Raw genomic sequence first — 27,291 nt, forward strand, 5'->3', positions numbered from 1 at the left:
AGACACAAGCAGACAAAATATTTTACTGATTTGACAGAGCAAGTGTTTCAACGTTCGTGGAGTATTCGCAGCAGAACTGAGTATGCAATAATAGTGCCAATTTGTAAATTCAGAGATAACCAAATGATTTCTAATTAAGGACACGGGCCTCACTAACCACAGCACTCCATGTTTGCTGTTGAGATGAATAGCCAGTCACTCACTCACTCACTCACTCCACTGCTCAATGCACCCTGGGCATTTTACCAGTAGTGCTGTTTTTCTGGTTATTTCCCAATGGCAGTTACAGGTAGTACAAATGAATTGTGTCCTGAACTATAGAAGTGAACAGTGGCTGATTTTCAGATCAAATGTAATGGGAAATCTTGCCTGTACCTCGAGCGTAGCTGATGTATTTATCTAATGGAATTACATTTTCCTTGAGAAATATGAGTCTCAACTTTATCTTTGATAATGATAGGAGCTGAAGAGATTAATTAAAATTTGCGCCATGGCTGGGACTTTAGCCTGTGTCTCCTGCTTAGGAGGCAGATGTGCTAATAATTACATCACCATAACAGTATGGCTAACAGAGTCAGATCTGTGGCACAAATTTAAATTCATTTCTTCAGAGTCTATCATAATTGAAGATAAAGTTGAATCTCATATGTCTCAAGGAAAATGTAATTCCAACAGATTAAAAAAAATTTAACTTTACATCTACTACTATTAGCAGTCTATATACTGACAAAAATCAAGATCTATCTCATACAAGTTCTAGAGCTGCATAGTATTTATGTTTCTGAGTCCAAGTATTCAGGTACATTGTGGAAGAAAGGGGTAGGGAGGTAATCTTTTACTTTGTGTTTTGGTATCTGAGGATTTTCAATTTCCTGTTGTCCATGGTCAACCTGTTACAGGCTTTTGCACCAGAATATGACAGTCCATTTTGGACCCTAGAGAGGAATTTACAGTGTCCAGGATATCCCAGAAGGAACAGTCAGCATTTAGGAATACAACAGGAACAATAATTTGAATCAAAAATTTCATGTAGACATATGGCGTATTCCCTATTTCACATGTACAACAGTAAATAAACATTACAGCATGTGTTACACAAAGTATCAATTGGAAAATATATATTTTTAACACATTCACCTCGAAGCATTATTGTATAAGTCACATTGCAGCTATTGCACATTTCACAGTAAATGTTCAAATATCCCACCATCAACTTCAATGCATTTTTGCACTTTTTGGAGAACATGTTGTGCGTTGCTTGTCTCAGTGCCTACCTCATGTATTCACCTTTCATTTGTATACCTTATACTCCATCCAACTCCATAAACAAAAATCTAACGGTGTTAAGGCCAGTTATTTGTATTCCCACGACCAGTCCAGCAATTAGGGTAAGTGCAATTGACACTTTCCCTCGCGTATCCATGGAGGGCCATTCAATGGGATTGTTTAATGGCAGAAAGACATCCTGAGCTTACAGGTTGAAAGCAACAAGGTGGGTTGGGCTAGAATAAAATGTCAAAGAGGTTGGATGGGTAAGATACATATGTGTGGACCACTAGCCCAAAAACAAATATACATTAAATGCCTTCTATCTCTGAAATCATTCAGAATAAGGCATATGGCCATATGAAATTTTTTGCTTCAAATGAGTATTCCTGTAATATCCCTGAATATTGACCATTTCTCCTGGGACACCCAGTTTATGGAAATTATTTCTACTTCTAGTATTGTGGTTGTGAATTAACGAGTTCTTCCTAAATTCACTCTTATCATTAACCACAAACATGATTAGGGAGCATGTAACTGTAAAAATGTTACACAACATTCTTATTGCTAGCTTCTGTAGAATAAGCACATTTTACACCATAGCTGCAGGCCCCAGACGTTATGCCATAGGACAGAATGGAGTGAAAGTATGCGAAGTATGTTAGCAATCGTGTCTTTAGGTCAACGCAGTGAGAGAGGTTTTAGGTTGCCCATATGCTGGAGCCATCTGTAACAAGTCATTTCAAAAAATAAAAACTGTCTCATGACATGTCCACTTCCCGGAAGTTTGCCATTTTTTACTAATATTGAAAGTATGCCCATATTAACAGCTTTAATACTTTGTTGAGTCTATTGCTGGCCTCATTGTCATCTTTTCAGGGGTATGATGGTCTCTGATACTTTCTGTAAGAAAAAATCAAAACTTTCCAGGGTTGTAAATATTTGTTGGCTCACTGACTATGAAATAAAAAGTTATCATATTTTTAACTTCTATATTCTGAAACATTTCACTCAACCAATTGAGGAAATTTACATCCATCAACTTACAAATTCTATCTTCATACAGAACATGATTACTCTTTACAAAATGTTCAGCAGATCTACTTATAACTCTTCCTGCAAAATGTGAGCAAATACAAAGTTTACATATAAATGTAAAGATAGTAATTATTTAGATCGCCATTAGAGATCTTATTTAAGTCAACTGATATATTTAATTAAACATAAGGAAATAAGTTTACATATTTTCATATTAAAACTTCAAAATTACCCAAGTCTCAGAGGAAGTAAACAGACATCCATGAAATAATGAATTTGATAAACATGGTGTTCACGTGAACTTTTTCTCTTTGTGACATGACGGACTGTGTTTATGTGTGAAAGAGAGGGTTTGGTTGTGAGCAACATTTGAATGGTGTGCACTCTATGATTTAGAGGCTTGCAGCGGTGGGTTGTGCAGTCAGCTGCAGTAGTGGATTTGGTCCCTGTTCTAATTTTTGGTGACGCCGTTTCTGCGTGTGCTGACCACTGTGCAATGACTGTGCCATGTTTGCTTGTCAAAGTTGAAATAATACAGGAGGGCCATCAGCTCAGCTGTTGAATGCACAGTGGTAGCTAACTGTTGTTCACATCTACACACATACAAAAACAAATAGTTAGTCATACAATGAACCATGATGCGTCATATAAAAGATGGGAGCACCACGATTCTGCCAGTGTGCATATCTTATTTGTAATCATTGTATATAAAAAGATTCAGCATCAAGAAGTTTTCTTGTAACTGCCAGTCAGCAGAAGTTTATTAATTTCTTTACTAATTAATATACAGTGAAGAACAGACAATCAATTTATAGTTCACGGCAAGATGCTTCGACTGGTATAATCACACGATTATAATTAATTCTGCAGTGAGACACATTTTTATTTGATTTTAATTGAAAATTGATATAAAATTTATTGCAAAACGAGTACACATACAGTGATGCACTATGCATTGGCAGAGGTCTTAATGCACAGTTTGCAATTATTAGTTCATAAGAGTTATAGTTTTTAGTGTATGTTTCTTTGTTTGTTTATAATTTTGCATATTTTTGTCCATAACCATTGAAGTATTAAAGACATGTAAATTCTGAGTAGTGCAACAAAAATAACAGTAAAAATCATGTATGGAAGCGGTGCCATATTAATAGTTATAATAATATTTAAGGACTCTAAGTGAAAGAATTATTTTTGAGCATTGCTACAAAATTTGCACACATTCAGCTTTAATTGTTGGGTCAACTGCTGCACATATGTCTTAGACTATTATTATGTTCGGAGAATTCAGTACGACCTGGTTTTGCCTGGACCTGTTCGTGTCGGGGAGAGTTCCACACGAGCTCGTTGAAGCAACATCTCGGTCAGGTTGAGTGGTGCCTTGAGCTGTGTGTTCTTTAGGAAGAGAGAAGTTTTATGGTTAGTGCAGTAGAAAACTCCTGATCTTATCCGGTGGCTTAATTTTTGCCAGGTGACCATCTGGGCTTGTGATTTACCTTCCACAATATTGAGGGCTTTAGTCACTTGTAACCACTTACTGAAATAATTTGTTACACCAGTCTTGTGTCAAGATTTTAAAAACAATAAACTCTTATTAGTGGAAATTGAAACAACGTAGTTGTGGTGGTCATTTCGTATAATTTGCGTGTGGATAATCATAGTGATTAATTGTCTTGCTGGTTAATAGCATCAAGAGCAATTTTATTTTATCATTTCAATTACTAATTTGCACAGGAAAGGGAAGCTGAATTTATCATCTCCAGTGATGACAACGAGAGCCAACAGATTGTAATCAACAGCCCAACAACATTTTATTTTCTCCCTGTACCGTCGCAATTGTTGTCTTGTCCAGGATCTAGTTTGCTGGCAAGCTAGACCCAAAGGCTAGGGTTACTAGGCGTGCACCACAACTAGGGAGTTTGAGACACATCTTTGATCTGTTTTCATCATGAACATGCATCCGTTGTCACCATCGTTGCCTCCACGCTGTGCTGACAAACTCATTGTATTGCTGTACACTGAGGTTGTAGGCTTCAATGTGCTGCACCAGCGTGGCTCCACATTGAGGGTCTGCCTCCAGTGCTCCATGTGTTCACCATCTCCTCACTGGGGCAGCTGACATGTCGCATGCATCATTCAACTTGACATCGGCAGCACGGAAGTCGTAGATCGAAGTTAAGGCGAGCAGCATTCACTATCTGCTTTTTTGTTTGCAGCTTGTTAGCCATGGCTCATAGTATCAAGCAATCGCCCAGTGAGTGTGGCTCGGATCAAGTAGAAAATGATATGGGGAGTCTCACTATACTTGAGGAAGGTGAGATTAAAATTTTTGAGGAGGGAGCTGGGACTTTGGCAGCAGGAAATTCACATGCGCTTTTACAAGTCATTAATCAGAAACTGGGAATAATTGAAGAGATTAAAAATCAAGCTAAGGGGATTGATGAATTAAACGATCAAAATGTACAACTTAGAAAAGATTTAAATGATTGAGAGGAGAAAACCGGAACATTTTAAAGAGGATTAACACGCAAATTAGTGATGTAGAGAAAAAGCTGGCAGATCAGCTTGCTGCTGTGAAGTATGATTTGGGACAGAGGGTAGATTCAGTGCAGTAAAAAGGTGAAATCGATGGAGTCTGTCATTGTCAGATAGCATAGGCCATGTGGTTCAGTGCCAGAGGGAGACAAAGGCAGAGCTGGACTCAGTAAAATTTACAATGAGCTGACTGCACACTGCTGTCATAAAGAGGGAGAAGAAAGAAAGAGAGAAATTGCCCCCGTTAAGATCACGTTAAATGATGTTAGGAGTCAGGGAGGGACTAAGCATTTCATGGCAGGTCCCTAAATAAAGTTTTTAGTGGGGAAGGAAAATACCAAATGGTAGATTCCTTGGCCTCGTGGATGGTGCAGTGTGCTACTGGAACAGAGGTGCCAGAATTATGGTTATAGTAGAATAGATAGAAGCTGGCAAAATGCAGACCAGGAGTAGGAGTGTTTCCAGCATGATGAAAATAATTCTCAGCCAAACCACACACCTGTGGTAATCAGTTGAGCAGAGATGTGCTGGAAAATAATAGGCAATGCATTAACGGGCAGCAAAATGGGAATAATCAGCATAGCCGAGCGGTCTAAGGCGCTGCAGTCATGGACTGTGCGGCTGATTCCGGCGGAGGTTCGAGTCCTCCCTCGGGCATGGGTGTCTGTGTTTGTCCTTAGGATAATTTAGGTTAAGTAGTGTGTAAGCTTAGGGACTGATGACCGTAGCAGTTAAGTCCCATAAGATTTCACACACATTTCAACTTTTTTTTAACAATAATCAGCAGCAGCAGCAGCCAGGAAAATAGAATTTTTCCCGACTGTCGTCCATAAAGGGGGGACTAAATACGATGGAAACAGGACTGAAGATGGGTTTATTCGAAGACTCAGTGATATAGTAATGATCGTGGGGAAATCAGTGGGTTCAACATGGAGGCAGTATTGGGGGAATGAAGAGCTATGGAGAGGCTGCAGCCAGCATGATAGTACATGTAGAAACAAACAGAAGCAGAATATTGTTTCTGTAGACATTAATTTCAATATATTATGCAATCTGGAATCTTTCGAGAGTGATGATCATGTTGGTTTGGCAGCGCTAGAGCGGGACAGTCAGAACGAGGAATCATTAGTGGTGACAAACGGCAATCGAAATATTAATTTTTGTGTGGAGTGAGTTGAAGTAGTTCCTCTGTTAGATTTTCGTGCTGCTAGCATACAGGAAAAGGGACCCATCGCAGCAAAGGAATTGGTGGTTAGGCACGCAATGAACCTTGTGTGTGCTGACGGTTTATTTATGGAACACCAAGGAGTTGCAGCAAATACTGTTACAGGCAAAGTGAGTGACACAGTGGGATCTGATGAGTGCAATTTTGGTAGGAATTTAAGGATTGAAGGTAGCCAAGATGAGATAACGACTTTCTTAATTGTTGATGATGAACAGCAAGAGGCCGCTAATCATATGTGTACCAAATGCCTTAGTAAAAACGAGGGTGAGATCCAGCTGAGTGACTTTTTTGTGCAGGTCCAGGTTTGTAAGATGGTTGTGACCACAAAGGTGAGCAACAAAAAAGTTTCAACTGGCGAGAAAATTGTGCAGATTAAGTTAAATTCATCCAGAATCTTGTGCTGTTTTCGATGTAATATTTAATGATGATATTGATGTTAAACCTCTGAGCGACGTTCTAATAAACACCATGTGCATTGGTAGCTTTAAGGAGACTGATAGCGATTTATTGGTGGAGACCGATCTGAGGAAAGAATACTTATGAAAGATTCAATCTATCATATAAGTTTTGGCGAATTATGCAGCTGTAGACTGTCTGGTCAACAATGGAAGTGATGAGTTGCATTTCAGTCATTTTTTTAATTATGTAAATAGTGAAGATGATGATGTACATCGTGTCATCAGTGTGAAAGTTAGGATGGCTACTGGCAGTAACAGTAAGCTGATGAAAAGGAAAGAAATCTTTGATGTAGATTGTGGATGAAATCACGTATGGGCACATTTTTTTGTGGTACCAAGTCTGTGTATGGGTATTCTGTCAGTAGGCACAGACTTTTTGGCCAAATATGCTGGTTACATCAAGACAGATATATTGAGCAAATGCTGGTGCAGATTGGAAGCACATTAAGTTTAAGAGTTCGCCTGTCGGTAAAAGATTCATGGCTATTGAGTATACAGATAATAGCATTAGTGTATTAGATGTAGTTGACTGGATTGGAGATAAGGTGAACAATAGAAATGGATTGAAGGGAGAGAGTGAAAGTGGGTTGTTTGAATTACTTTGTGGTTACCAGGATATGTTTTGAGACAGACCTGGGAAGACCATTGATTCTGTGTTCCATATGCAAGTAAGGGATCGTGAGCCTTTTAGGGTATGACCATATATTATACCAATGGCAAAGTGAGGTGCTTTAAGGGCCGAATTGCAGAGTAAATTGGACTGGGGAGTTATTGAGCTCAGTAAGAGAAGTGTTGTAGCCCAATACAGTTGTGAAGAAATGGCAATACGATCAGAATTGCACTTTACAATAGAAGGATTAATAAAATCATGGTGTGGCAAACAGACCATCTTGGTAACATAGATGAGCTGATATAGAACTTCAGGAATGTATGATTGACGTGTAGCAAGGATCTGATAGTTGGATTCTGGCAGGTTCCACTTGTGGAAGATTGGCGCAAATACATGGCATTCCACTTTTAAGGTCAGTCATACCAATACAGAGTGGTGCCATTTGGTCGGTGCACTTCCATAGCAGTGTTTGTATGGGCAGTAAACCATGTCCTGGGATAGGGACAAACTCTGATAAGTTGCCTTACAATCTATGTAGGCCTAGAAGATGTTTTGGTAGTGACCAAAACTTGGCAAGAACACTGTAGCTGATTGGAGGAAGTATTCTCAGTGCTCAGAAACAAAGGGATGAAATTGAAACTGAAAATATGCGTGTTTGTTGATGCTGAACTGGGCATTTTAGAACATCAGCTTTTGGCTGAGGGCATTACGCCTAAAACTGACAATCTTGGGGTGATTAGGGGATGTGCAACTCCCGGGAACAGAAAACAACTGAAATCATTTCTAGGAATGTGTCCATACTACCACAAATCTGCAGTCAGTGCTTAAACTCTCCAGATGTGTCTAGACATCCGAAAAAGAATGTGTCACGGCTGTGTACGAATGATTGTGATGATGATTTCAGGGCTATAAAAGATAGTTTGTGCCACAGGAAAATTCTGCACTATCCAGACATGATGCTAGCTTTCTGCTTAGTTACAGACAATTCGAATTTTGGTGTGGGTGTAGCATTTTTTCAGAGAGTAGAAGTGGGCGGGAGGGAGGGGGGGGGGTGACTACAGCATACAGGACAATTTTGTTTGCCAGTCACATGCTCCCTAAGCACAAGTGGGCCTATGGGATTTCTGAAAAGGAACTGCTGGCAATAGTATTGTGTTTCACAAAATTCCAGGTGTACCTATAGAGAGACATGAAACAATCATGTCAACTAACCATAAATCACTTAGCTTTCTACAAAAAAGGTGCCGACAGTGTCGTAGCAGATGCTTTGTTGCAGCTGCCTTTAGTAGACAAAGAAGACTGTGAGGAAGACACAGGCAGAGTACTGTGTTATATATGTGAAGGGAGTTGAGGGCAGAAAGGAGGTTTGAGGCAACTGCGAAGATATTCGGAGAATGCAGATCTAGATATTAAGGAGACCACTCCCTGCCTATCTAACCCATGTTAATTTAGGCACGTATTTGACCCATTTCTGAAAAAAACTATTTGATGCAGGACCTTAATATGTTTACTGTATGTTACATGATGCTAAGAGAGTCAACTGCACTAAAATCTACTATCCATTTTATAGTTTTTAAGAAATACTTTTTTAAATTTACTAACAAAAAATATTAAGTTTTTTTCTGCAGAAAATATTTTTTATGAACTTCCTAATGGGGGAATATTAATGAATGTAGTACCAGAGGTGGCTTTTTATATTATTCAGAGTCTCTGAAAATTTCATTCATTTATCTCTGATAGTTTCTGATATAATGGGGCATATGTACTGAAAATTTTAGTTTGCGGGAAATTGACTTCAAAGAAAAAACTTTTGAAATTTGTTACTTACAGTTAATTAAAACTGTCCTACTGCATATGATGGCCCGTATTTGGCCTCTAGCAGGTCTTCCAGCTTCTTTTTCACCTTCCTGGATGTTTGTCTTGCTTTCTTGGCCATACTAGATACAGACCTGTCTGCATCGGCTATCCTCATTTTATCGCAATGATACAGCCCAATGATCATATTTTCACCAAGATTAATTCCCAGCTTTTTCAGTACCCATCACTTTCCAATATTGCCACAATTGAATGTAATAACAGCATCATAAAAGCCTAGTTTCATTGTATGCATGCCTATAAATATAGTTTTAGGAAGGCGGTTCCAAATTATGCTGTTGAAACATTCATTTTGGTTCTGTGTCTGCCTATGCAGACATTTCCTTAGAAGGTCAGGACGAGCAAGTCTCTGAAAATAGGTTTAATTGGTGTAACAACAGCAGCAGGAAGAGAATTCTGGTGAGAATAAGAATCTCCAGTTGCCTGAGCCCTATTGTATTTGCACCACAAATGATAGACACAATCCATGACATGGCTTATCATCAGTAGAGGACTTATGGAAGAATATGGCCCAAGCATCTCTCTTCATTGCCTCAAGATTTTCTTTATTTCTCCTAATTGCCTGCCCATAGTATACTTGCAAGTTTTGCATTTCAGTTTTAGTTAACCGACTCTGTCCGGTCAACAATTTTCCCTCTTCTAATTTTTTCCCTCTCGTATCAACAGTTAGTGTTCTCAGCCTTGTTCTCAAATGTTTTTGAACATGGCCTACACATTCTATTTTGCTAATAATGGCACTTCCATTTGGCTTAGAGTTCACCACATTGTTGTATGCCTTACTGTCACCATCGCCCAAATATTTTGTGTATCGTACGCCTCTTGTTTCTATGGAGCGATGAAATATTCATTGTACTCCATGAACTTCCATGCCACCACTTGGTCCTCTAAAATTAGCCACACAGTTGTGTTTTTTATGTTCATTGACTTTACACCATTTACAATATTTAAACGAATGGAAAAACTGATAGAAGCCGACCTCGGCAAAGATCAGTTAGAATTCCGTAGAAATATGCGAACACGTGAGGCAATACTGACCCTATGACTTATCTTAGAAGCTAGGCTAAGAAAAGGCAAACCTACGTTTGTAGCATTTGTAGACTTGGAGAAAGCTTTTGACAATGTTGACTGGAATACTTTCAAATTCTGAAGGTGGCAGGGGTAAAATACAGGGAGCGAAAGGCTATTTACAATTTGACAGAAACCATATGGCAGTCATAAGAGTCGAGGGACATGAAAGGGAAGCAGTGGTTTGGAAGGGAGTGGGACAGGGTTGTAGCCTCTCCCCGATGTTATTCAATCTGTATATTGAGCAAGCAGTAAAGGAAGCAAAAGAAAAATTCGGAGTAGTTATTAAAATCCATGGAGAACGAATAAAATCTTTGAGGTTCGCCGATGACATTGTAATTCTGTCAGAGACAGCAAAGGACTTGGAAGAGCAGTTGAACAGAATGGATAGTGTTTTGAAGGGAGGATATAAGATGAACATCAACAAAAGCAAAACGAGGATAATGGAATGTAGTTGAAATAAGTCGCGTGATGCTGAGGGAATTAGATTAGGAAATGAGACGCTTAAAGTAATAAAGGAGTTTTGCTATTTGGGGAACTGATGATGGTCGAAGTAGAGAGGATATAAAATGTAGACAGTCAATTGCAAGGAAAGCGTTTCTGAAGAAGAGAAATTTGTTAACATCAAGTATAGATTTAAGTGTCAGGAAGTCGTTTCTGAAAGTATTTGTATGGAGTGTAGCCATGTATTGAAGTGAAACATGCACGATAAACAGTTTGAACAAGAAGAGAATAGAAGCTTTCGAAATGTGGTGCTACAGATGAATGCTGAAGATTAGATGGGTAGATCACATAACTAATGAGGAGGTATTGAATAGGATTGGGGAGAATAGGAGTTTGTGGCACAATTTGACTAGAAGAAGGGATCGGTTGGTAGGACACATTCTGAGGCATCAAGGGATCACCAATTTAGTATTGTAGGGCAGCGTGGAGGGTAAAAATCGTAGAGGGAGACCAAGAGATGAATACACTAAGCAGATTCAGAAGGATGTAGACTGCAGTATGTACTGGGAGATGAAGCAGCTTGCACAGGATAGAGTAGCATGGAGAGCTGCATCAAACCAGTCTCAGGACTGAAGACCACAAAAACAACAACAACAACAAACATTATCTCCACGTCTAACACTTTACCGGGGACTCCATTCAGAGAAGTATGTCCTCTTTTCTGCCAACTTCCATCTAGTGCAACTGCAATATCCGAACATCCATCATTTTCTTCCACTGCTTCCCTAGCAGCCAGTTTCATGCTTTCCTCGCTGATCTCACATATAGCTTTCTCTAATATTGCAGTCAGTTTTTTAAATTTATTTGGTGGTTGATGTAAGTTCATCACTGAACAAAATGTTCTCCCTGCAGTCATGCCCTTGCCAATGGATTGTAAGGCATAAACTAATCTAGTATTGATTTCGTAAGGGCCACTTGCATCTGGTTTTGAAGAACTTATAAATGAAATCACAGCTGAGCATTTAGTGCAAATTAAATCCAAATCAGTTGCTAGGCATTTTCTCCCACTGGTACTCTCACAAATTTTCACACTCAGTGACTCACCACACTGTCTACATTCTACAAATTTAGAAATTACATCTGATAATATTCTCAAATTTATTATAATGTTACTGCACCCCTTGTCACTTGCAGTAAATTCGTTGTAACTCTCTTGAAATGTTCTTTGATGATGCACTTGTTGAAGAATTACCATTAGAAACATCGTTACCAGGCGACAGAACCTCTTGTACAGAAAGCTTTCTAAACTTGTTTCCTCAAAATTGCCGTTTCTTGAAAATGCCTTTACGTTTTGTCATCTTCAATAAACACAACAAAACACACATAAACAAGCACTGCAAACGTAAGTATAACAACTACTCACAATCACACTTGAACAAAATTAACGACATGTTTCAAAGCCCGATGTTTACAAACAGCAGAAACAAAAGAATACCGACTGTTGGATTCCAAGGGTAGCCAACACACTCGGGAGTAAAAAAAGAAAAAAAAAGCCCTAACATGCAATGTTGGGGATATAAAGATCTAATATATATGCAGAAAAGTGGGGTGGCACATAAACACAAGTGGTAGGAAAATGCTCGAAAAAAAATTTTTTCAGCAAAATCCTTTTCAGAGTACTTAAATAAAACCTTAATCTATCGAAATATGATGAAAACCAAAAATCGATTTTTTTTTTTTATCTGAACCACGGTGTGGTCCCCTTAAGCTAGTTAAGATACTGTTTGGTACTAAGGGAAATGAGAAGTTGTAGTGTTTCTATAAGATTTACCAAGGGGTGCTGTTTCAGAGAAAACTATGAAGACAAGGAGGAATGGAAGCTCTGTTTCCTGGATCAGCATGTTGGAGCTTTGATTCAGTATATTCATCTAAGTCATTTGCACTAGCGGCCACAGAAAGGTCTAGAGGTGCTACCGCATTATGTCCTGTTCAAGAGCAGCAGTGAGGCAGCAGCTCAGTGCTCATGATTGTTGCCAGTATGTAAAGCATGGTACTATGGTGAGTCGGGGAAAGATGCAGAGCATTATACCTGATGAAGTTCAATTGACATTTTCGGGCCATTTCCCTCAGGTCTTGGGCATGTAAAATATTATTCTCGCAGTTGATATTATTTTCCAAATATGTTATACAAATGAGAAATTAGCTGGAAAGAGATTATTTTTCCAAGTTAGGAGAGCCTAAGGCCATATTGTTCGACAGTGAGTCACAGTTTTTGTCTGTTTATGGGAGGACTTCATGACTGAAGAATGTATTAAACATGTGCACACATCGGTGCTCCACCCAGCCGGAAATCAGGCTGAACACTACATCAGGAAAGTGGACAGACTTTTAAGAACATACTGCAGCCGCCAACACTTGTAGTGGGCCGAGTATATACCGACATTCGAGGAAGTCATGAACAATGTCAAAAGTTGCACTACTGCGTTCCGTCTGCATGAAGTAATGATGCACGAGAGACCAATGAACCTGTTGTCACAGGTGGTTGACTTTCCACCGGGAGAGCAAATCTGTGCTCAGGAACTTGAGGCAAAAGTAAAGCAAACATACGGAAAAGCAGGCCAAGAAAAGCTTAAGAGGGCACAATGGGAGATACGAGTCTGTGTGAAATAAATTAGGGGACATGGTGCTCATCAAGATGAATAAGAAAGTCTGTGAGAAATAAAGAAACTATTTGAGTTGTACCACAAACCTTTCATGATTACGGAGTGCCCTCACCCAAATGCATACTGCTTAGCTTATCATGTTTCAAGGAAACTCGTGAGACTAAGAAATGTAACCATACTAAGATCATACCTTCAGAAGCGAGCAGTGGCTCATACTCTGGTACTGTGTTCATTGTAATTTCCTTATGTTTGTTCATTGATAGAAGTTAAGTTTCGGAGTTTTTGTTTTGTGTGTATGTTTATTGTGGGGGAAATAGTATTCAAATTAATCCTGTGGATTAATCCTTGGCATGCAGAGGCGACACTGGGTTTAATGGTTTTTGGTGGATATATGGTGTTCGACAATGTATATTTTGATATTTTTGTGTCATGTTTAAATTTTGTATAGCGACTGCTGGTGTGTTGATTTATTTGTTTGTGTTGATTGTTTGTATTGAGAGTACTGTGACTGAAGCAAAGATGCTGTTCTGTGATGTGTGCATTGTTGCAGTTGGAGTTATTTCTGTGCGAAGACACTAATCACAGAAACAGTAGTAAAAAACTGCAGTCATGTGTCTTGTTCTTGGTACTGCAGCTCCACTTGTGTCTGTCTTTGTCCTAATGAATTTTCTGATGTGTGAGTTTGATCTTCCAAGGATGGGACTTTCACAGCCTCACCTATGGGGGCGTGTTTATATTAAAGGATCAAATAGCTAATGGGTTGTGTTCGTTTCTTTGGTAGAAAATCGGCTGGCTGATAAGTTGCAAGGGGCATCACAGCAATGTTGGCTCCACTGAGCTCGTTGTTACCCCACGAAGGGCTTACACTGTGAGCAGTTCATCTCTGCAAGTGTTGTGTCGAGAGAGTGTGATGTTAAAATTGTGCTAAGAGTTTAATTGAATTGACAAATGAGAACAAATTGTGGAGTACTGCAAACATTATCAGACTGAGTGAAAGATGCACATAACGCCAAAAAACAGTTTTGTATAATTTTACTGTTTTTGATCAACTCAGATTTGAGCACACTGAATAATCTAATATGATACAGCAATGTATTTAACGTGTTTTAATTTGCAGGCAGTACATTATGTTCATTATGTACACAATTGCTTTATTTAATCTGTTTATATTGTAAATATGTTGTTTAGATTTAAGCTGTTTCTTTGACAAAACTGACGCACAATTGGATTGAACACAACACGTACTGTCCTTGACAATGCACAAATGTTACACTTTTATGTTTATTTATTTGCACACTACTTTTTGAGTATTTTCAATAAATGTTTTAATTCTTGGTGCTGCTTCTCTTATCCTGGTCACTGTGCGACAGTAAGGTAAACCGAGGTATGGTGACACAACGGACTGTGTTTATGCATGGAAGAGATGGTTTGGTTGCAGGCGATGTTCGAATTCCATGCGCTCAGTGACATAGAGGTTGCCCACAGTGCCAGCTGGGCTTCTGTATGTGTACAGCTTCAGTGCTGGAGGTGGTCCATGTGCTAACTTCTGTTGACCACATTTCCACATGCGCTGACCATTGTCCAGTGGCTGTGCCATGGATACCTGTCCAGTTCAGCCGTTGAACACACAGTGGCAGCTAACTAAGGTTCCTGTTTGTACTCATACAAAGCAAATGGTTAATTGTACAATGAAGGACGATACCTCATATGAAAGAGGGAAGTACCACGATTCTGCCAGTGTGCAGATCGTATTTGCAATCATCGTGTTAAAATAGATATAGCATCGAGAAGTTTTCATGGGACAGCCAGTCAGCAAAAGTGTAGTGATTTCTTTACTAATTAATGTATAACAAAGATCAGACAATCAATTTGTAGCTCTCAGGTAGGCTTTTCAGCTGTTACATTCACATGATTTGTGCCGTAATTAACAAAGCAGTGAGACATTTTAAGTAGACTTTAATTGAAAATTGATATAAAGTCTTCTGCAAAACAAGTACACATACAGCAAGGCAGTATGCATTGGCAGAGGTCATAACACACAATTTACAATTATTAATTTATAAGATTTATAATTTTTACTCTATATTTGTTTGTTTGTTTACAGCTTTGCATATTTTTGTCCATATCTAATGAACTATTAAAGATATGTAAATTCTGAGTAGTGCAACAAAAAGAACAGTAAAAATCCGTTAAGGAACTGGTGTCATATTAACAGTTGTAATAAAATTTAAGGACTCAAAGTGAAAGAACACTTTTTGAGCGTTGCAACGAAATTTGCATTCATTCAACTTTAATTATTGAGTGAACTATTACAGATACAACTCAAATAATGTATCTTTTTAGACTAGGATTTCAGTATGCAGTTAGCAGCACAGTCAAATCTTTTGTAAGTGCACTGTATAAAAAAGATGTAAGTGAGGCTGGTGAACATGGGAACCTCATTAAGTGATGTATACAGGAATTTCGCAGAGGGAGTGGACCGAGTCTATATGAGGATGACAGCCATCATGATGTGGGGGGAATTCAGTATGACTTTGTTTTGGCTGGATCTGTTCATGTCAGGGAGTGTTATGTGCGAACTCATTGAAGCAACATGTGTGTCAGGCTGAGCAGTGATTTGAACCACGCATGCTTTAGAGAGAGAGAAATTTTGTGTCTGATTATTTTTTCCAGGTGACCGTCTGGGCTTGTGATTATTGTGTGAAGTGGGTTTCAGACTCTGTTTATGAACACTGAAGTTGGACTTCCATTCAGTTTCACCTGTGTTGAACTCTTGACGATTTTTGCTACAAATCAGCACTTAGAATTTTGCATTGTGTGCCAGTTTGACTCTAATTAGGTGTGGGTTATCCACAGGTTTATTCCTGTTTAATGGTTAGCAGTTAACATAGTTATTGTTTTGCATCAGGTTTTCAATTTATTAAATTTTATATAGTGAGCTTACCTGCCACTGTGTTGGGAGCTTAAGTCACTTTTAATCTCTTACTGAAATAGTTCGTTTCACCAGTCTTTTAGTTTATATCAACATTTTAAAAACAGTAAACTTTTATTAGTGAAAACTGAAACGTTATAGTTGTGTGTGGTCATTTCACGTAATTTGAACCTGGATAATCGTAGTGATTAATTATCATATTGGTTAATAGCATCAAGAGCAATTTTATTTCTTCATTTCAATTAGTAATTTGCTTGGGAAAGAAAAGTTAAATTCATTATCTCCAGTGATGACAACGAGAGCCCACAGATTGTAATCTGCAGCCCAACAACATTTTATTTCTTTCCCTTACCATCGCAAGTACAAATGAAAATATTGTTACCCATCAGTACTGGAGGGTTCAAAATGTGTATCGTGCTTCACATGCATCAGTTTATTATTCATCTGGATGCACTCTATACTTCTGGTACTTGTACGTCATTTTTATTTCTTTGAAATAGTGTAATATGAATTTTTGTATCATTAAAGGTTAAAGTGTTGGCTGTGAACTGGTTGTAAGGCTGTTCCATTATTCTCCAGGTTGTGTCTGGTATGGGTTCATTTGGAACTTCTTATCTGTATGCCTGTGTCACCTCTGGAAATTATAGTTTTGGAAGAGTCTATAATTCACACCAAGAACAGGAGTGGACCAAGCATTGAACCTTATGGCACACTATATTTAATGTTTTACCACTCTGAATTTAATCTTATTCCTGTTGTATGTAACCCTCTGTTTTCTACTGTTAAGATATGACTCCATCAGTGCAAGGGGAAGTTCTTTAACTATACCATTGTAATTTTCATTCCAAAATTTCATTATCTACACAGTCAAAGGCCTCGGCAGGATCACAGAAAATGTCAACAGGAGAATTTTTGTTTTTTAGTGTTGCTAGAATTGAGTTTGTGAAATTATATACTGCCTTCACAGTAGAGAAGTTTTTATGAAACCCAAACTGAGCTGCTGTTGAAAGGTTGTTCACAGAAAGATGGTTTAGTATTCTGTTGTAAACAACTCTCTAAAAATGCTTTGAGAACACAGGAAGAAGTGAGATCAGTCTGAAAGTATTGGTCGGTTGCTTATCTCCTCTTTCGTCTCTTCAATCTTTCAGGAAATACTCCTTACTCATCAACTGATTACAAAGGTAACTCGAAGCTGATTCTACCAAATCAGCACAAGATTTCACTACTTTGGCTGTGATACCATTGTAGCCCCAAGAGCTACTACATTTTGGTGACCTAATGATTTATGATTTTTGTGAGCTTTCTAACAAATGCGTTGGCAAAACTGATGTCTTACGTAAGTTCACTGGATCTTCTTTTAGTGTACATTTTTTTGTCACCAAGTTTTCAGGTACTGTTAGGAACAATTCCTTGATTTAGCCATAATTTTAATTTCATATCATTTGTCTTACAGCGCCTGCCATCTAGGAGTTCAGTATCATTTACTTCGTTGAGTTGATTCATTTCAGGCCTAATAATGCTCCAGATTGTTCTTGCTTTTTCTTGGAATTTTGAGTTTTTGGTGCATAGTAAAAGGTTTTAGCCTTTATGAGACTGGCTTAAGGATTTTACAGTTCTGCTGATAGTTTATTTTTAAAACTCGATTAGAGATAGTTCCTTCCATTAAATAAAGCACTCCCTTCCTAGCACTAGATATTTTAATCCCAGGTGTTAGCACCCATTTTCCAGTCTTCCACTGTAAATGTCCCAGACCTTATGATTGATAATGTTGTAAGAATGTTTTTAGGTAATTATTAAAATCTTTCTTACTGTGTGTCCTTAGTAAACGTCTGCCCATTTTTCAGCTTGTAAATTCTCTCTGAATGATGTACCTGTATCAACATTTACAATTCTGTGAACTTTTCCTTTTCCTTTCTAATTAAATTTGATTCGTGGGGATGTGTTGCTGCTGCCATTTGACCATCAAGATCAGATAAAATAATTACTGGGGACTGATGCCCTCAAATGTTAAGTCCCACAGTGCTTCGAGCCATTTTAAAACTATTACTAAAGGGGTCATATCTATGTCATTAAAGACAGATGGATTAAGTAATAAGTTAACAATTGCTGTTGCTCTATGTCCTGTTCTTGTTGGGTATATTATTGTGGGGCTCAAACCAAAGATGGACATAATTAATTCTTGGTGCCTTCAGTCAGAAGGCCAATTGTCAGAGTTGAGTGGAGAGGAGCCCTTTGTAGCTGTAGTTGTAGGGAAAATGCAGCAGACCTCAGCAGTTAGGAGGCCTAGATCAGTTGCAAAGTCTCACAGAAAGAGGGAGGTTCTGCTGCTAGGTAGTTCACATGGTAGAGGTGTGGGCCAGCAGTTGCAGGAAGTGTTGGGGAGTGAGTACCAGGTCACAGGCATTGTGAAGCCTAGTGCAGGGTTGGCTCAGGTGATTTGACAGCATAGGGGAGTTATGTAGGAATTTTAGGAAGGAGGGTCAGCAAGTGGAAGTGGGTTAAGCAGAAAGCAGTCTTGATAGGGACGGGGAATATGATGTAGGTGGTGATCTGGTAAAGATAGCTACTCAAACTGATGGCACTAATGTGCATTTTGCGCAACTGTTTCAGCGTCATGATCTGCCTCATCTGAATGAGGCATTAACATGCTGCTGGAGAAGGCACTGATGGCAGAGGACATGGGTCTCGATTTCAGTGGTGCCAGTTGAGTCTGTCAGTAGATCGGATTTCACTTGGCATAGTCTTCACCTCAATAGGTATGGGAAGGGGATGCTGGCAAAGATTATAGGTGACAGTGTAGTGGGTGGTGGTAGGATCACTCGTGGAAAAATTCCTGTAGTAGTTGGTGTTAGAGCTGCACTCCTTTTAGACTGAAGTCAGCTGATAGGTATACCTGCTTAAAGGAAGTCCCTCTAACTAAGGGCTCACCTTCAGAGGACGTCATGTTTCCTGGTAGAGAAGGAATTAACATATTTCACCAAAATATAAGAGGTATTAGAGATAAAGTTAGTGTACTGCTTATAGATGTTGACTCTGAAATTATTGGTATATTGGAGAACTGCTTAAATAATTTGATAATTCAGAGTTTTACTTTACCAGGATACAAATTAGCTGGCTGGTTTTCATGGATTTCCTTGTGGGGTGGGGGAGTGGCCAAGTACGTAAAAAAACAGTATTCCATTTGAGTCCATAGACATATCACAGCACTGCACTGACCAGATATTTGAATGTTGTGTAGGGGCAGTTGAATTTAGTGAAACTAAACATCTAATTATTGTTGTTTATAGGTCCTCTAACTCTAACTTCAGAGCATTTCTGCTCACGCTAGAGAGGGTTCTTGATTCACTTTATAGGAAGCATCAGAAATTAGTTATATGTGGTGACTTCAATATAAATTTTGTATATGATGGTACAAGAAAAAGGATGTTGGTAGATCTCCTAAATTCATATGATCTGATACAGACTCTGTTTTTAACAACTAGGGTGCAGAGGAACAGTAGCACAGCCACAGACAATATTTTTCTTCATTCTTCATTACTAGATGGGCATTTTGTTAGTAAAAGGGTGAATGGCCTTTCAGAGCATGATGTGCAAATTTTAACACTAAAAGGCTTTTGCGCTCAAAGAAATGTCACATATAATTACAGAGTATGTTAGAAAGTTAATCCTACAGCAGTAGAGAGTTTTTTAAACCTCGTCAAGGAACAAGAGTGGCAGGATGTTTTCCGATTTTCCGATAACATAGATCACAAATATAATGCTTTCCTTAACACATTAATCATGCTCTTTGAGAGTTGCTTTCCATTAGAACATTCTAAATGGGGTACTAGCAGTAGAAGGCAGCCCAGGTGGCTGACTAGTGGGATAAGGATATCATGTGGAACAAAATGGGAATTATATCAAAATGTTAGAAGTAGTCACAATCAAGCTACAGTAGCCCATTACAAACAGTACTGTAAGGTGCTTAAAAATATTATCAGGAAGGCAAAGAGTATGTGGTGTGCAAATAGAATAGCTAATTCACAGGATAAAATTAAAACCATATGATCAGTTGTGAGGGAAGTGTCTGGTCAGCAGCACAAGATCGCTGATATAAAGTCAGTTCGTAGTAAAAATATTTCTGTTACTGATAAATCAGATATATATACAGTATTTAACAATCATTTTCTGAGCATTGCTGGTGAATTAAATAAAAAATTAGTTTCTATGGGGAATCATATAACTCCCTTGGAAAATACCTTTCCGAGATCGATGTCTGAAATACTCCTTTGTGATACTGACAAGGGGGAGATTGAGTCATAATGAAAACACTGAAGACTAAGGACTCTCATGGATATGATGGAGTGCCTAGCAGAATATTAAAGTACTGTGCTGCACATGTTAGCCCTGTATTTAGTCATTTTTGTAATTTTTCCTTTAGGAATGGTCAATTTCCTTAACGATTAAAGTACTCAGTAGTAAAGCCACTTTATAAAAAGGGATAAAGGGATAATGTAGACAATTTTAGACCTATTTCTATGCCATCAGTGTTTGCTAAAGTTTTTGAAAAGACTTTGTATGTAAGTATAATTGATCATTTTATATTGTTATCAAATGTAAGGTTTGGCTTTAGAAGTCGTTTAACAACTGAAAATGCTATGTTCTCTTTTCTCTGTGAGGCACTAGCAGGGTTAAGCATAACGTTTCAAACACTTGGCATATTTTTTGATTTAACTAAGGCGTTTGAGTGTGTTGATCACAAAATATTGCTCCAGGAGTTGGATCATTATGGAGTATGGGGAGCAGCTGACATTTGGTTCACCTCTTACTTAAGCAACGGACAGCAAAAGATCATTGTTCACAGTGTTGAGAATGGCTGTGACGTGGGGTCTGAGTAAAGGACAGTCAAGTGGGGGGTGCCCCAGGTATCAATGTTGGGGCCACTTTTGTTCCTTATTTATATAAATAATATGCCCTCTAGTATAATGGGTAACTCTAAAATATTTCTCTTTGCTGATGACACTAGCTTGGTAGTAAAGGATGTTTAGTGCAGATTGGCTCGGTTTCATGACATAAGTTCATGGCTTGTAGAAAATAAACTAACACTAAATTGCAATAAGGCTCAGTTTTTACAGTTTCTAACACCCAATTCAACAAAACCTGACGTTTTAATTCCACAGAATGGGCATATGATTAGTGAAACTGAATATTTCAGATCTCTAGGTGTTCAGATAGATAGTAAGCTGTCATGGAAAGCCCGCATTCAGGATCTTGTTCAAAGACTTAATGCTGCCATTTCTTACTATTCGAATGGTAAGTGAAGTGAGTGATCATTCGACACAAAAATGAGCCTACTGCGCTTATTTTCATTCGCTTATGTCATGTGGTAATATATTGTGGGGTAACTCTTCACATTCTAAAAGGATAATTTTGGCTCAGAAATGGTCGGCACAGGCAATAAGTGGTATAAGTTCAAGAACCTCTTGTCGACCCCCATGCATGAGTCGGGTATTTTGACATTGATCTCTCAATATATGTATATTCCTTACTGTCATTTCTTGTTAACAATATTAGCTTATTCCCAAGAATAAGCAGCTTTCGCTCAGTTAATACTCGGCAGAAATCAAACCTGCATTTGGATCGCACTTCCTTAACTCTTATGAGGAAAGATGTGCAGTTTACTGCTGCGTCCATTTTCAGTAAGCTATCACTAGAACTCAAAAATACTAGCAGTAATCCACGCGCTTTCAAATTTAAACTGGAGAGTATCCTCATGGGTCACTCCCTTGAAAAATTAAGCTGACCCTTGTTGTATTGTTGATTGCATTTACTTAAACTTATGGCTTATTTTTTAGGGTTCGTAAACATTTTATTTTTATCTGTTATTACTTTTATGTTGTAATTTCATGTACTGACATGTTCCATGACCTTGGAGATTTGCTCCTCGATTTGCTCCTGTGGAACTTGATGAGTAAATAAAAAAAATTAAAAAAACTTTTCCTGTTAGGTGCTGATAAATTATCTGAACTACCATATGTCATGTTTCCAAGTTAGTTACTTAAGTACAGCACTCAAATAGGTGTACAACACAGTATTCACAGAGCTCAGTGGTCTGTTTGTTTTTTAGTAAGTGTGTTCATCATTGTGTTCATCACCACCCTTAGAATATTGCTGGGAATGGTACCTCAGTACATATAAAATGCGGACATCCTAAAGGGCTTCATAAGATCACATTTGTTGTCTCTCACTCTTTCTCACATTCGTGCACACAATCATTCTTAATGGCATAAAAGTGAAAACTGGCTCGAGATTTGCTTTTAAAATATTGTTACTAGATCAGAAAAGCTGTGGAACAGCAAATCTGAAAAAGGTGGTTGACTGATCACTAACATAATTACTGGATGAGCCAACCATCCTCTATACACACTAAAATCTTCTGCTGACAGCTTAGGTAGAAGGTTTAGATTAGATTAGATTAGATTTACTTTCATTCCAATTGATCCATAATGAGGAGATCCTCCAGGATGTGGAACATGTCAGAAAAGCAATAATACATGAGAAATATTTACAACTGAAACAAATAAGCTAATGTACCTTCCACAGATCCCAAGTGGAATGATCGTCATTTTTTTTAGTGAACACTATATGAAAGAATCATTTTACAAACACCAATGCACTAAATTTAAAATAAAAAAGTTTTTTTTTATTTATAAGGTAATAAACGTGTAATAGAACTACTGCAATACTTACTTACGATGAACACATTACTGCACTGAAATGGTGCAGAAATTATATTGTACTGAGAAATTCATCAGTGGAGTAGGAGTTGGCCACCAATAAATCCTTTAGGCTTCTCTTAAACTGAATTTCATTGGTTGTTAAGCTTTTTGTGGCTGCTGACAAGTTATTGAAAATGTGTGTTCCTGAATATTGCACACCTTTTTGTACAAGAGTAAGTGACTTTGAATCCTTGCAAAGATTATTCTTATTTCTAGTATTGATTCCATGAATTGAGCTGTTGGTTTTAAAAAGTGATATATTTGTAATGACAAATTTCATTAAGGAATAAATATATTGGGAAGCAGTAGTTAGTATCCCTAGCTCCCTAAACAGGCTTCTGCAGGATGTTCTTGAGTTCACACCACATTTAACTCTTACTGCTTGTTTTTGTGCCCGGAAAACTTTAACTTGGCTTGATGAATTACCCCAAAAAATAATCCCATATGACATTATGGAATGAAAGTAAGCATAGTATGCCAGCTTTTTCATTTTTATATTCCTATGTCTGACACAATTCGCATTGCAAATAGAGATTTGTTAAGACGCTTCAGCAGTTCTGTGGTGTGCTCCTCCCAGTTGAATTTATTATCAAGCTGTAATTCCAAGAATTTAGCACTGTCGACTTCTTCTGTCTGCTTGTAATCGTATGTTAGACATATACTCGTGGGACATCCCTTACAAGTTCTGAACTGCATGTAGTGTGTTTTTTCAAAGTTTAGTGACAAAGCGTTGGCTAGGAACCAGTGATTAATGTCCACAAATATTTTATTAGCTGATCTTTCTAAGCTTATGTGACAAATTATTATATTATTATCATTTCCTTGGGATTGATCACATTCACATGCATACGAACAACTAAATCGGGCAAGGAGGCATATCTCAGTCATTCACTGGGTGTAAAAATTAGCTGTGTTGATAAGAGATTCATATCATATGACACACTTGCTGTCACTAATGCCATGTATGGCACTCCAGACATGTTTTCTGTTGGAGTTGTCTTGTCATCTCATCATCAAAGGTTGACGGTTCCCATTCAAAAGCCACTTCCTTTCGGCTGCAAGTAGAGTAGTTGTGCAGAATCAACTGTCATTACAGATTATAGGTCCCTACCTTACATCTCACTTTTACAAATGGATGTTATGCCACAACACAGACACAAATTTGAATAAAGCAAACAGTGAAATAAATAAATAAATAAATGAGGGAGGTTTGAACATGCCTCGCCCGATTGGCCATCAAATACCATAACCACGTAATGACGATGCCATTTCTCATTCCAGCTGCTCTGTATTGCACTTCTTATTTTTGGATTGTTCACTGTTTCTATTTTTCTTGTATTTCACAGCCCAGTACACCTTCTTCCTGCTTTTCTGCTTGATTTGTGCTCAGTTTTTGACGGGCTGTCTACCAGGCCCCTTACCTTTAAATCTGAGGGGGTGCAATGGGCAGTTTCCCTTGTGAGACAGAAAAACAGAGAAATAATAAGAGGATACTTATCTTGTAATGTGTTAAGCACGATCTCTAATAACTATGTTGAGTAATATGTTGCAGTCCTTAGCAATGGCCAAATGAGGCTTTACATCTCTTGTTAGTGTGTTGAGTGATATTCTTTGATATACCATATCAATGGGCAGATGTTTCAAGATGTATTGATAACATACAAACCCTTGCACTACTGTGTGACCTAACTGTGTGTGACACTTGAAGGTGTTGCTTGACAACAGTATTCATTAACTTTTTGTAATATGTCTGCATGGCATCTTATGAATTTTTTAAACGTCTGCATGTTCACTTTTAGCAAAATGAATAGCTTAAAAGTTACAGCTAAAATAGAAATGGCATAATTAGAAATGTACTGTATTCAACTGCATTCCAAATATTTTTGTCTGATATATATACGATCAGACACTCGCCTTCAGGCTCACAATAACATCAAGTTGTACCATTAAACCCTTATTTCACTTTACTACTTAATGAAATTAGTGCTTTGTTTAAAGTGGTCTCTGTAGCAGTAAATTTAAGATCTTTCCAATGATATTTCTGCATATAAGATGTTCGTAGGTTGTCACTTCATTTTTTTGTTTGCATTAAATGCTAGGCTTAGGTAGCTGAATTGTATTTCTCCCCATTTTTTTGTATCATAGCACTGGTGATGATTGTTAAATGTTGCAGACGTAATTTACAAACAGATAATTATCGTAATTTATAGCTTATATGTATTGAAATATTCTGTTTCTTGGTTAGTAAATGTGAAATATATCTTTAAAAAATAAAATTCTCACTATGCAGCAGTCTGTTTGCCTCAGTTTTTGTTATATTATATACCACAGAAAGAAATTTAGTAAAAAATTTTGAATTTTTTTCACTTTATCTGTATTTATTTTCATTGCTTAAAAACTAGTTTTTGGCTTTTAAGTCTTTTACAAGTGGTTTTTTATTCACTGTACAAAAGAAAATACAGTACATTACCTCCACAAATAGAAACACAGTGATATAGGAAGATATTTACCTGAAATAGAAAAAAAAAGATGTGCCATATGTATTGAAATGGTAGAGTCTTTAAATTTGTGTGTTCTGTTCATTTAGATTCATATTTGCTTTCTTGTTAGTTCGACATCTTGACCTTTACAAAGGTGTTACATTGGTCAAATAATAAAGCTAAGCATGGAATAATAATTTCAAATACTATATCTGTATAGTTGAATAGAGTTAGAAATAGTATGGTAAGAAATAAAAATAATACGGAAAATCTAAAAAATATATTAAAATATATGATGAGGTAAGCTAAAAAATTTAAAATTTTATTTCACATATACAAGATTTTTGATTGGTCATTAGCGGACTGTGACTGAAGTTACCAAGAAACTTTCTGTTCTGTACATCTATTTGTTCATTAATAAGTGTATCTAGCTGACTTTTTAATTGACTGGAAATTTCAGTTTCTTCTAACATATTTATTTTCTTCTGTTTCTTAACATAAAGCAGAATTCAGTATGTTTATGGATGTAAGTTTGTTGTTTTGGCTCTTGTATTGTTATCATTAAAATCTTATGTGCTCTTTAAAATGTATCCCTAAGTTTGTATCAGTTCGCCTGATGTACACTTTGTTACAGTCATCACAAGCAATTTTGTTTATCCCTGAGTAATTTAATGGATTTTTTGTGTTTCTTATTATATTACTAAAATTGTTTTCTGTATGGAGTACAACTCTGATATTCATATTTTTTAAAGTTTTGGCTATTTTGTTAAAAACTGTTCTGTAATAGGGCATAACTGTAAATTTATTTATTTTGGCATTCTCTCATTCTAGAGTAATTTTATTTGCATTGGCTTTAGCTTAACTTTCAGTTTCTGTGTGTACATTTCTTTAATTACTCTTTCATTATTCCATGCTTGGTTTTATTCTTTGGTCAATGTAATACCTTTGTAAATGTCAATATGTCAAACCAACAAGACACCTAAACAAATGGAACACACAGATTTAAAGACGCTGCCATTTCAATACATATGGCATTTTTTTTCTACTGCAGGTAAATATCTTTCAAATAAGTTTACATATGTATCTTTGTATTCCTACTCATGGAGATAAAGTAGTGGTGTACTCTCATTTATACAGAAAACAGGAAGTCATTTGAAAATGGCCTGAAAGGCAGAAATCAGTTGTGAAGCAGTGAAAAAAATGCAGCAAAAGTGAAAAAATGCCACCTTCTTTTAAGGCTTTTTATCCTACATTCCCTCAGATTGTAAAAACAATATTAAAAAGTCATACTTCTACATTACTGTGAAAAACTTCTCTTACCTGTTAATCTACACTGTCAGGACCACGCAAAGTTAATTGCATGTACCATTTCTATTTGTGTGTAAAATCTTGTGCCTGATCACACTTTCCTTTTAGTGTCAACATATTGCAGTTGCTCTTTGCTGCTTCTCCTTTTCTCTTTGGACAGAGCTTAACAACTTTGAAACACCACTAACAAAAATTGTTATTAGTTTTGCCTCCTATAAATATTATCCATTTTTCTGTAGTGTATGTTGTGTACCATAATTAATTAATTTACAAAACAAAGTACAGTACTGTTAAACATGTTCTTTACACTTCCTTACATATACATGATTTTGTTCACTCATTAATGTGACATTTTAGGCCCATCTTCCAGTTCTGTTCCATCTGATTTGTGCTATTTTTGTACATGTATTTGGTTTAAAATTAGTCTTCAGCTCTTCTTTCACTTTCAGCAACAGCTTTAATAAATGTCATTCTGACTTATCAATAACTCATTATATTGTAAGAAAATCGTGTATGTGAAAAGCTTGGAAAATTATTTTGTTTGGTATACAACTCTTAATTCCTGGTTCCAGAAAGTTGAATGTGATTAGGAGCAATGTAGGATATGATGTGGTTGCTATGGTGACATGCTCATCTG

At 37.3% G+C, this 27,291-nt stretch overlaps 1 protein-coding gene across 1 annotated transcript in view; it reads left to right on the forward strand.

The window, feature by feature from the left end:
- LOC126412658 (uncharacterized) overlaps nt 1–27,291 on the forward strand; it is a 128,322-nt gene that overhangs the window by 29,418 nt on the left and 71,613 nt on the right. The window lies entirely within an intron of this gene.

The sequence above is a fragment of the Schistocerca serialis genome, chromosome 7 (assembly GCF_023864345.2).
Source record: "Schistocerca serialis cubense isolate TAMUIC-IGC-003099 chromosome 7, iqSchSeri2.2, whole genome shotgun sequence".
Lineage (NCBI taxonomy): Eukaryota > Metazoa > Arthropoda > Insecta > Orthoptera > Acrididae > Schistocerca > Schistocerca serialis.